This window comes from Oncorhynchus keta, chromosome 23, assembly GCF_023373465.1.
Source record: "Oncorhynchus keta strain PuntledgeMale-10-30-2019 chromosome 23, Oket_V2, whole genome shotgun sequence".
NCBI lineage: Eukaryota > Metazoa > Chordata > Actinopteri > Salmoniformes > Salmonidae > Oncorhynchus > Oncorhynchus keta.
In genome coordinates, this window is record NC_068443.1 from 29,387,283 (window position 1) to 29,398,726 (window position 11,444).

An 11,444-nucleotide genomic window follows, 5' to 3' on the forward strand; every position below is an offset into this window, starting at 1 on the left:
ACGTTTATGGGGCCAGTGCATAAAGAAAGCTTTTAACTTTACATTGAAATGGACATGAACACAAGAAAAATAATCGACTTAAGTAGTAACAGCTGTTACATGGCAAGATACTGAGCAAACAGCTACATTCAATAGTGAATTGTCTGTCAAAGGTCTGGTTACTTCAACTTGTTTTAACCATTGTGTACAACACATTTTCGCTGCAATCCTAGACTCAGGAATCCACCCACATTTTGTGCAGCAAGCCTACATTGCCCTTTGTGTTGTACTCCAGTTTGTTGGTGGTGATCTCCAAGCTGAGTTTCTGCAGGGCCTTGGAAAGATGATCTGTCTTGTTCTTGTCCCCACTGGCTGTCTGCTCCAGGTCCTCACTCACTTTTTACAGATTGTCAGGAACAAGAATGGTTCATGAATGTCATGAATGTGGTTGTTGGTGAGCTTCAGTTGGGGCTGAGGGAGAAGCTGAGTCGAAATAACATTTCATGTTACTGATCAATCCTTGGTTTTCTACTTGAGTAGACATGAGTGAGGTTGTACACTATTTTCACTGAGGTGAAGCTTACAGCGTACACCTATTTAAATTAGGTCTGCTTTACTATGCCACATTTATTACACTTACTACAACACTATCACAGATTATCATGCTGCTGACAATCTAGGGTTCCTCCTAGCTTTAGTTGATGCATTTCCCCAGAATCACCACTTTCCCAAGAGAGTAAGCGGCGAAGGGAGAGGCTTTACTACACCCAAAATCTGTCCACAAAAACAGACCCACGAAGTGAGGATTTTTTTGTATGGAGGTCAATGAGTGTTAAACTGTAATTTCCAATTTGCTAAGTAAGGCTTACTTGATCAAATAGAAGTTCCATAATGGTTAGGTTGATACGAATGCACTGATAAAAGTGGACGCACATGGCATTTTGACAACTTAAAATAAACTATAGGCGTTGTGCATGTTGTCATAGCGGACATCATGTATATAACCCGTTTTAGCATGGACATTGTCAGCGAGGACTTCCATAATTTAAAAGTAGTAAACTGAGTCGGGATTCCTATGATTTGGGAGCAATCAGCCAATGAAGAAAATTGACAGCTTCAAAATGGAGATAAGCCTCAATGGCGCTGCCCATGCTATCAACGATTGCTATAATGGCAAAGATACAAAGATTAGTCCTCTATCCATCTCTATGGCTTGTTGTTCATATGCATATCTGCCCTCTCATTGGCTAGAAGGGTCTCACCTGAGGACATATTTCAATTGTTAGAGCGGCACTTGACTTTCTGGTCAATATAATAGACAATCTTTGCTTCCCCTTAAAGCTGCAATATGTAAACTTTTTGGGTGACTTGACCAAATTCTCATAGAATTGTGAGTTATAGATCCGACACTTATTTAAAGCAAGTCTAAGAAGCTGAAGAGTTGTTCTGTGTGCACTATTTAAGTGTTTTCTGTTCTTGTTTTTGGGTCTTTTACTTTCGGTTTTTGTACATCAGCTTCAAACAGCTGGAAATACAATATTTTGGTTACTGGAAGGATATTTCACAGCAGTTTAGATGGTACAATGATTCTCTACACTATACATTGCTTGTTTTGTCACAAACTGAAATTAGGCAAACTATTTGAATTTTAGCAACCCGGAAATGGCGGAGCGATTTCTGCATATTGCACCTTTAATGTTCCATACAACGAAACCTTTTCTTGCCCAGGGACCCCCATCATATGTTAGCAAAATGAGGGCGGTTAAGACCAGAGTTAAGCATGTTTAAATGGAACGTACAGTGCATTCGGAAAGTATTCAGACCTTGACTTTTTGCACATTTTGCTATGTTACACCCTTATCCTAAAATGGATTAAATAAAACAATTCTCATACCCCATAATGACAGTGATAACAGGTTTTTATAAATGTTACTTATTTAGATAAGTATTCAGACCCTTTGCTATGAGACTCAAAATTGAGCTCAGGTGCATCCTGTTTCCATTGATCATCTGATTTTTCCACAACTTGATTGGAGTCCACCTATGGTAAATTCAATTGATTGGACATGATTTGGAAAGGCACACACCTGTCTATATAGGGTCCCACAGTTGACAGTGCATGTCAGAGCAAAAACAAGGTCATGAGGTCAAAAAAATAGTCCGTAGAGCTCCGAGACAGGATTGGGTCGAGGCACTGAAGGTCCCCAAAAACACAGTGGCCTCCATTGTTAAATGGAAGGAGTTTGGAACCATCCAGACTCTTAGAGCTGGCCACCCAGCCAAACTGAGCAATCAGGGGAGAAGGGCCTTGTTCAGGGAGGTGACCAAGAACCCTATGATAACTGACAGAGCTCCAGAGCTCCTCTGTGGGGATGGTTGTCCTTCTGGAAGGTTCTCCCATCTCTGCAGCACTCTACAATCATGCCTTTATGGTAGAGTGGCCAGACAGAAGCCACTCCTCAGTAAAAGGCACATGACAGCCCGCTTGGAGTTTGCCAAAAGGCACCTCTCAGACCATGAGAAACAACTATATCTGGTCTGATGGAACCAAGATTGAACTCTTTGGCCTGAATGCCAAGCGTCATGTCTTGAGGAAAGCTGGCACCACCCCTACGGTGAAGTATGGTGGTGGCAGCATCATGCTGTGTGTATGTTTTTCAAGCGGAAGGGACTGGGAGACTAGCCAGGATCGAGGGAATGATGAACGGTGCAAGGTACAGAGAGATCCTTGATGAAAATCTCCTCCAGAGCACTCAGGACCTCAGATGGGGGCGAAGGTTCACCTTCCAACAGGACAACAACCCTAAGCACACAGCCAAGACAACGCAGGAGAGGCTTTGGGACAAGTCTCAGAATGTCCTTGAGTGACCCAGCCAGAGCCGGACTTGAAACCAATCAAACATCTCTGGAGAGACCTGAAAATGGCTATGCAGCAACGCTGCTTGAGAGGATCTTTAGAGAAGAATGGGAGAAACTCCCAAATACAGGTGGCTAAGCTTGTAGTGTCATAACCAAGAAAGCTTGAGGCTGTAATCACTGCCAAAAAGTGCTTCAAGAAGGTGCTGAGTAAAGGGTCTGAATACTTATGTAAATGTGATAGTTCATTTTATTTGCTTTGTCATTATGTGGTATTGTGTGTAGATTGACGAGGGAAAAATACAAATTATTCAATTTTAGAATAAGGCTGTAACGTAAGAAAATGTGGAAAAAGTCAAGGGGTCTGACTAATTTCGAAATACACTGTATATAATACTGTCCGCGTTCTTGAATTTGTTCTGGATTTGGGGACTGTGAAAAGACACCTGGTGGCATGTCTGGTGGGGTAAGTGACTATGCAAAGAATTTGGGATTTTCAACGTGTTCATATTCCTTATAAAAAGAGGTGATGCAGTCAGTCACTCTGCAACTCTTAGCCAGAGAGACTGGCATGCATAATATTTATATTAGCCCTCTTATTACAATTGAAGAGCAAGATGTGCCACTCTATTCTGGGCCAGTTGCAGCTTAACTAGGTCATTCCCTGCAGCACTCGACCACACAACTGGACAATAATCAAAATAAGAAAACTAGAGCTTGCAGGACTTTTTGGAGTGTGGTGTCAAAAAAGCAGAGACCTCTCCCCATCTTTACAACCAATGAATCTACATGTTTTGACTATGACAGTTTACAGACTAAGGTAACACCAAGTAATTTAGTCTGCTAAAATCAAATGGTTGTGATGAAAATGCCATCTGATTCAATGAAATATGGAGTTGAATGTCTTTCTGCCCATAATTTAATTTAAAGTACTGCAAAGTTTTTTTCCCATCATTCATCTTGGCTTCATAATGCATTCTCTTATTTTTGTTGAGTTTAATCACATAATATACAGTGGCAAGAAAAAGTATGTGAACCCTTTGGAATTATCTGGATTTATGCATAAATTGGTCATCAAATTTGATCTGATCTTCATCTAAATCACAACAACAGACAAACACAGTCTGCTTAAACTAATAACACACAAATTATTGTATTTTTCTTGTCTATATTGAATACATAATTTAAACATTCACAGTGTAGGTTGGAAAATATATGTGAACCCCTAGGCTAATGACTTCTCCAAAAGCTAATTGGAGTCAGTAGTCAGCTAACCAGGAGTGCAATCAATGAGACGAGATTGGAGGTTGGTTAGAGCTGCCCTGCCCAATAAAAAACACTCACAAAATGTGTGTTTGCTATTCACAACCATGTGAACCATGCCTCGAACAAAAGAGATCTCAGAAGACCCAAGATAAAGAATTGTTGACTTGCAATAAAGCTGGAAAGGGTCAGAAAGTATCTCTAAAAGCCTTGATGTTCATCAGTCCACAGTAAGACAAATTGTCTATAAATGGAGAAAGTTCAGCACTGTTTCTACTCTCCCTCGGAGTGGCCGTCCTGCAAAGATGACTGCAAGATCACAGTGCAGAATGCTTAATGAGGTTAAGACGAATCTTAGTGTCAGCTAAAGACAAAGAAATCTCAGGAACATGCTAACATCTCTGTTGACAAGTCTATGATACCTAAAACATTAAACAAGAATGGTGTTCATGGGAAGACACCACGGAAGAAGCCACTGCTGTCCAAGAAAACCATTGCTGCACGTCTGAAGTTCGCAAAAGAGCATCTGGATGTTCCACAGCGCTACTGGCAAAATATTCTGTGCACAGTTCAAAGTAAAGTTGAGTTGTTTGGAAGGAATACACAACACTATTTGTGGAGAAAAAAAATGGCACAGCACACCAACATTAAAAACCTCATCCCAAATGTAAAGTAAAGGGAGCATCATGGTTTGAGCTGTTTTGCTGCCTCAGGGCCTGGACAGCTTGCTATCATTGACAAAAAAAATGAATTCTTAAGTTTATCAAGATATTTTGCAGGAGAATGTAAAGCTATCTGTCTGCCAATTAAAGCTCAACAGAAGTTGGGTGATGCAACAGGACAAAGACCCAAAACACAGAAGTAAATCAACCACAGAATGGCTTCAACAGAAGAAAATATGCCTTCTGGAGTGGCCCAGTCCTGACCTCAACCCGATTTGAGATGCTGTGGCATGACCTCAAGAGAGCGGTTCACACCAGACATCCCAAGAATATTGCTCAGCTGAAACAGTTTTGTCACATCCAAAATTCCTCCTGACCATTACGCAGGTCTGATCCACAACTTCAGAAAACATTTCGTTGAGGTTATTGCTGCCAAAGTAGGGTCAACCAGTTTTTAAAACCAAGGGTTTACATACTTTTCCCACTCTGTCCTGTGAATGTTTATGCTTCCGGGTTGGATGCGCGCTGTGTTAAGAAGCAGTACGGCTGGTTGGGTTGTGTATCGGAGGACGCATGACTTTCAACCTTCGTCTCTCCCGAGCCCGTACGGGAGTTGTAGCGATGAGACAAGATAGTAGCTACTACAACAATTGGATACCACGAAAAAGGGGTAAAAAAAAAAAAAAACTTTAAAAAACACTACAATCACAAAAAAAAATGAATAACACCACCCTACTCCACTATTTAAATCTATTTAATCCTACCTCAGGCCAACAACCTGAAAGAATAGGACACCACCACTTAACACACCCTGTAACTCTTCTGATGTCAAGTCTCGCACACACAAATACCTCTCTGCTGCTGCCACCCCAACCTAATTTTTCTGTGATTTACGTTCCATCCCAACAGTACTGTTGGTAACCATTGCTATAAATTCTAAAAATCCAATCTTATTGAAACATATATCACTTGTTGGCCTATCTCTCTGAACTGGTACATATCTACTACTCACACCACACCTCTCAGGTTCCCTCCCCTTTGACCCATGTTCCTCTACTTTCTTCACTGGCTCAGCATATGACAACTTCTGCACTACTCTAACCCTGTAACCCTCAAACTTCCTCTCTCCCACAGGACATTTCTGATCCCCAGCCCCATGGGTACCCCAACAATTAACACAAACCATTACTTTCCCCAATGCTACATATTCCTTTGTCTCATGCCCTTCTGCCCACTTCTCAGACCTAGGAACCTCCCTCCACACTGCTGCCACATGCCCATGAGATTGTAATGTAATGTATTTGGCACAACAGCTCGTACAGGATAACTTATATATCCTAATGTTACTTCGTCGGGCAAAGGCTCAACATCACAACTCAAAAGAACAGACAATGACTCTTCTGTTTCACCACTCACGCCACCCTGTCTGCATCGCACCAAACAAGGAGCATCACAAACATGGGGAATCTTCCCCTTCAGTAGGATAACTTTTATATTTACTGCTACCCCAGTAATCACTCCTTTCAATGGTGCCCTTTTATTGAGAGCAAAACAATTCACATGTCTTGCTCCCATTTGTTTAATGCCTTCTCCCTCTGACCTGCAGAAATCCCTCACCGATTCCACACCATCCAACTCTGTTTTCACCCACCCTGAAACCACAAATGGATCAGCCAAAAGGCAAGGGTCCACTTTTTCCAAAAACTTCACTCCTATTGTCACAGACTCATCTTTATCCTGACCCTCGGTGCAAGCCTCGGGCTCCGAGAACTTCACCACACCTACCCCCCTCGGGATCGAGGAGAAGGGTCTGGGGCACAAGTTGCTATTAGATTTGCTAATTACAGCGACTGGCTATCAATGTCTTCTGTTCAAAAAGGACTTTTGCTTAAAAAACTACGCTTGGCCCGGCCCCACGAGCCTGGGTTGGTTGAGGTTTTGAAAATATTACCTCCAAACGGTTCACAGGCTAGTAGCAGAAAGTATCATGCACCATTACAAAATACTCAAAGAACAGAATAAGTTGATAAAGCCAGCCAACCAGTCAGGAGGTATCACGGTAAGTCAATAGCAATTTTCCCTCTAGAGTCTAGTTTGTTTTCACCTTTGAGAGAGATTGTATATCTGATCTTAAATGGTTTGCTAAATATATTTAGCTAGCTAACTCGCCATCTTGCTAGATTGTGATGGCAAGGTCATCCAACCAAGATCACAGGCTTCTGACACAGATGAATTGTAAGTATCTTTCCATCTGCAAGCCCCATATGTCTGCACGTGGAAATACTGTAAGTGCAGCGTGATAGTAACAATGTTCTTCATTGCTGGGGACCCACTGGGTGTGCAAGTTTAAGTTCCAACCAATACTAACACATGACATTCTATTGAACCGTGTTTGTTTACTGGGCTGGGGCTCCCGAGTGGCGCAGCGGTCTAAGGCACTGCATCTCAGTGCTAGATGCATCACTACAGACCCTGGTTTGATTCCAGGATGTATCACAACCGCCCCTAATTGGGAGTCCCATAGGTGACGCACAATTGGCCCAGTGTCGTCCAGGTTAGGGTTTGGCCAGGGTAGGCCATCATTGTAAAATAAGAATTTGTTCTTAACTGACTTGCCTAGTTAAATAAAGGTTCAGATAAATAAAATAAAAATAACAAAAGCCTGTGCACCCTTTAACACTGTTGTCTATTTTCACCTTAAAAAACAGGGTATATTTAAGCAATAAGGCCTGAGGAGGTGTGGTATCTTTTATACCATGGCAATAATTTAACACATTTGCCACTAGAAATGTGTTCATTTGCTGGTAGAAATGTGTTCAACATCCACTAAAGTGACTAGCTGACAAGTTTACGAGCTAGATAGCTACAGTAGTTGCAGTGGTAAACAAACGAACATACTTGCTAGTTTAGCTAACCAAACCATTAGTCCGAGCTGTTTTCAATTAGACTTTTGCTTTCAAAAGCAGCTCAAACAAAACATGTCAAAATTAACTACAGCCATTGAATAATACCGTGGAAATATACTGTGCATTATAGGGGAATAATGCACGCTCTAGAATGCCCATCAAGTCAATCAGAAAGGAGTATCAATCAGCATCCAGGAATCAAACTCCATGGCTTGTGTTGTAGACCAGGCCCAAATTATTTTTGCTAGTAGCCGTAATACACAGTGAGTGAACCTCTCCAACAACAGATTTTAAATGACTCACGCTCTTCTTTTATATTTATATTGACATCATGATAGCCTAATTTGCAATCACTGCTGGAGCATAAATAAATGGCACTCTCAATAGCTAATGTAACACTTTCCAGGCTACTTTGTTTCATTGGCTGATCATGCAACTTATAGGCTACTTTTAGAAGTTATATAATTAGTCAGCATTTAATGAAAGAATAGTAGAGGACCATGCAACAGTGAAAAAAAGGGAACTCTCAGTACCCCAAACTACTTGAGTTCCAAACTAAACCCAACACTTACTCAACTACAGTGAACCGTTTGATTGATTTATGGGGTTCATATTGCTGTGTAATTGACTGTAAATGTAGCTTGGGAGGTCTTTTGATTACCCAGAGCAATAAGAGCATCAATTATAACTTTTGGCGTTGACTAAAGTTGTGATTATGTAAATTGACTATCATTGTGTTGTGTTGTGCAGTGCTTAATGTATGTGACAGAAATTGCAACTTTAATTCATATTTCAGTGTATCTTATTTTCATAAAATATCAGGAACAACGCCAATATCATTTGACATAATAGATTTTCACATTGCTGTATTCTGAGTTAGCCAGGGGTAACAGGGTGTTGAAATAAATTTCTAGTCTCCATCTGATAGCCATAGTGAAATTGTACACTGTGGTGGTACAACTACCTAAAGTACTGGTGACTACATCCAAACTTCTATTCTTGGTATGTCATACCAGACTCTTGCCGAGCAGAGTATATTTAACCTTGCTCCCTGACCCTACAGCACAGCAAAATTACTTTTGGTTCAGTTTTCCCCTTCCATTACTTAGGCAGGACAACAACCTTCCTGTTTAGCTCGAGCTTATGGGATTTCTTTACTAGACTTCGATTGGTTTCAATCACAAATGTAGGTTTTAATGTGCAGCTCTGGATTTGTTTTTTTCCTCTGCTTCACACTGCCAAAGATGTTTTCACATACAGTCCAATCTCAGTTTGAGAGAATGCCAACAGTGTGCAAATCTGTCAAGGCAAAGGGTGGCTACTTTGAAGAATCTGAAGAACAATTTTTGGGTTACTAAATGATTCCATATGTGTTATTTCATAGTTTTGATGTCTTCACTATTATTCTACAATGTAGATAGTAAAATAGTAAAAATAAAGAAAAACCCTGGAATGACTGGTACTGTACCTACTTACATTTTAGAAGCTAATATATTGCATTTAGTTAAAACTCCCTGGAGTCGATTGAAGCAATCTACAGTTGAAGTCAGAAGTTTACATACACCTTAGCCAAATACATTAGAACTCAGTTTTTCACAATTCCTGACATTTAATCCAAGTAAAAATTCCCTGTTTTAGGTCAGTTAGGATCACCACTTTATTTTAAGAATGTGAAATGTTAGAATAATAGTAGAGAGAATTATTTATTTCAGCTTTTATTTCTTTCATCACATTCCCAGTGGGTCAGAAGTTTACATTCACTCAATTAGTATTTGGTAGCATTGCCTTTAAATGATTTATCTTGGGTCAAACGTTGCAGGTATCCTTCCACAATTTTCCCACAATAGGTTGGGTGAATTTTGGCCCATTCCTCCTGACAGAGCTGGTGTAACTGAGTCAGGTTTGTAGGCCTCCTTGCTCGCACACACTTTTTCAGTTCTGCCCACAATTTTCTATGGGATTGAGGTCAGGGTTTGTGATGACCACTCCAATACCTTGACTTTGTTGTCCTTAAGCCATTTTGCCACGACTTTGGAAGTATGCTTGGGGTCATTGTCCATTTGGAAGACCCATTGACGACCAAGCTTTAACTTCCTGACTGATGCCTTGAGATGTTGCTACAATATATCCACAATTTCCCTACCTCATGATGCTATCTATTTTGTGAAGTGCACCAGCCCCTCCTGCAGCAAAGCATCCCCACAACATGACGCTGCCACCCCCGTGTTTCACGGTTGGGATGGTGTTCTTGTCACGACTTCAGCCTTTCCAAGCTGTTTAAAGGCACAGTCAACTTAGTATATGTACACTTCTGACCCACTGGACTTGTGATACAGTGAGTTATAAGTGAAATAATCTGTCTGTAAACAAAAATTTACTTGTGTCATGCACAAAGTAGATAACCTAACCAACTTGCCAAAACTATAGTTTGTTAACAAGAAATGTGTGGAATGGTTGAAAAATGAGTTTTAATGACTCCAACCTAAGTGTATGTAAACTTCTGACTTCAACTGTAAGTAACATGATAACAAATCCCTTAAAAATCTGTCTGTTTTAGCTAGAAATATCCTGTTTCAATCCACCACATCTGCCTATGTTGCAGTTTGCTGTATTTCCTCATCTGCGGTGAAAAGTGTAATGGGGCATTTGTCAGACCATGGGACATCCCAAAAATGTTCTCATGAAAACGTCTGCAGCGTCCAAAAGGTTTGACCGACATCTATTATGACCACTCTATGGAAAGGGGAGACTCTCACGAACACGATGGTCATCTCCCACAAGTGTCAGGGGACTTGTCAGAGGTCGGTACTGTTGATTTGCCAACTTCTGTTTGTAGCGTCCGAACCGTTTGGGCTACAAGCTAATGTGACCCCACTGTGGAAAGGGGAGATTCTGACAAACATAATGTTGTTCTCTGTTTTGCTCAAGACCCCCACACGTGTCATGGGACTCATCTGAAGGTAACCAGTACTGGTTTTCAAAAAATGTATAGAAGTATGGTTGTGTTGTGCCTACCCAAAATAGGGGTTAAATATGTTTAAAAATAAACATTTCCTGCGCATTCTTTTATCCTGGATATAGGACAGACACTTCAAAACTTTGTTTCTTATTATTCATTTTTTGACTGTCTATTTTGCCATTTATGAACATGTTATTCAAGGCCAAATTCAATATTTTATCAAATGATTTTGTTATTTTTTTGTAACTAAAATGTGAAATCAAATAGCTAAATCCCCCCCAGCATGGCTTAGACTTTTAAGAATTCAAAGTTGAGGCATAATAATTACAATTTTAATAATTATAATTTACCAGGTTCTGTAAAGCAATTGTAATGACAGTCCACCACAACATACCCAACAGCTTCCTGATTAGCAAAGGGTCGTCTGTGTTTAATTTAATTTTGTATTATTAACACAGTTTGAGATCATTGTTAGGGGATTTCGCCACTGGTTGACATTTTAGTCGCAACAAAGAAATACTCTTATACCCACTTCAAGGCATTGAAAAACGTTTCGTATGTCTATTGTGTTATAATGACATGTTTACTCTTCCTGTTCGGTTTTGCGTTTCTGGCAGGCTATTACCACAGTCAAGGGTGCAAAATTAAAATAGAGGGTGTCTATATTAATTGTATGGTGTTACGCCCACTTTCTGTCCATCCTCTGGGCCGCATCCATTCGTACCTCATCAAAGCATCCTCCATACGGAAGTCAATGTAAGTTTTTTTTTCGTGACTTGCGCAGTAGCTGCTAGGGTGTAGTCGGATATAGTTTTTTTT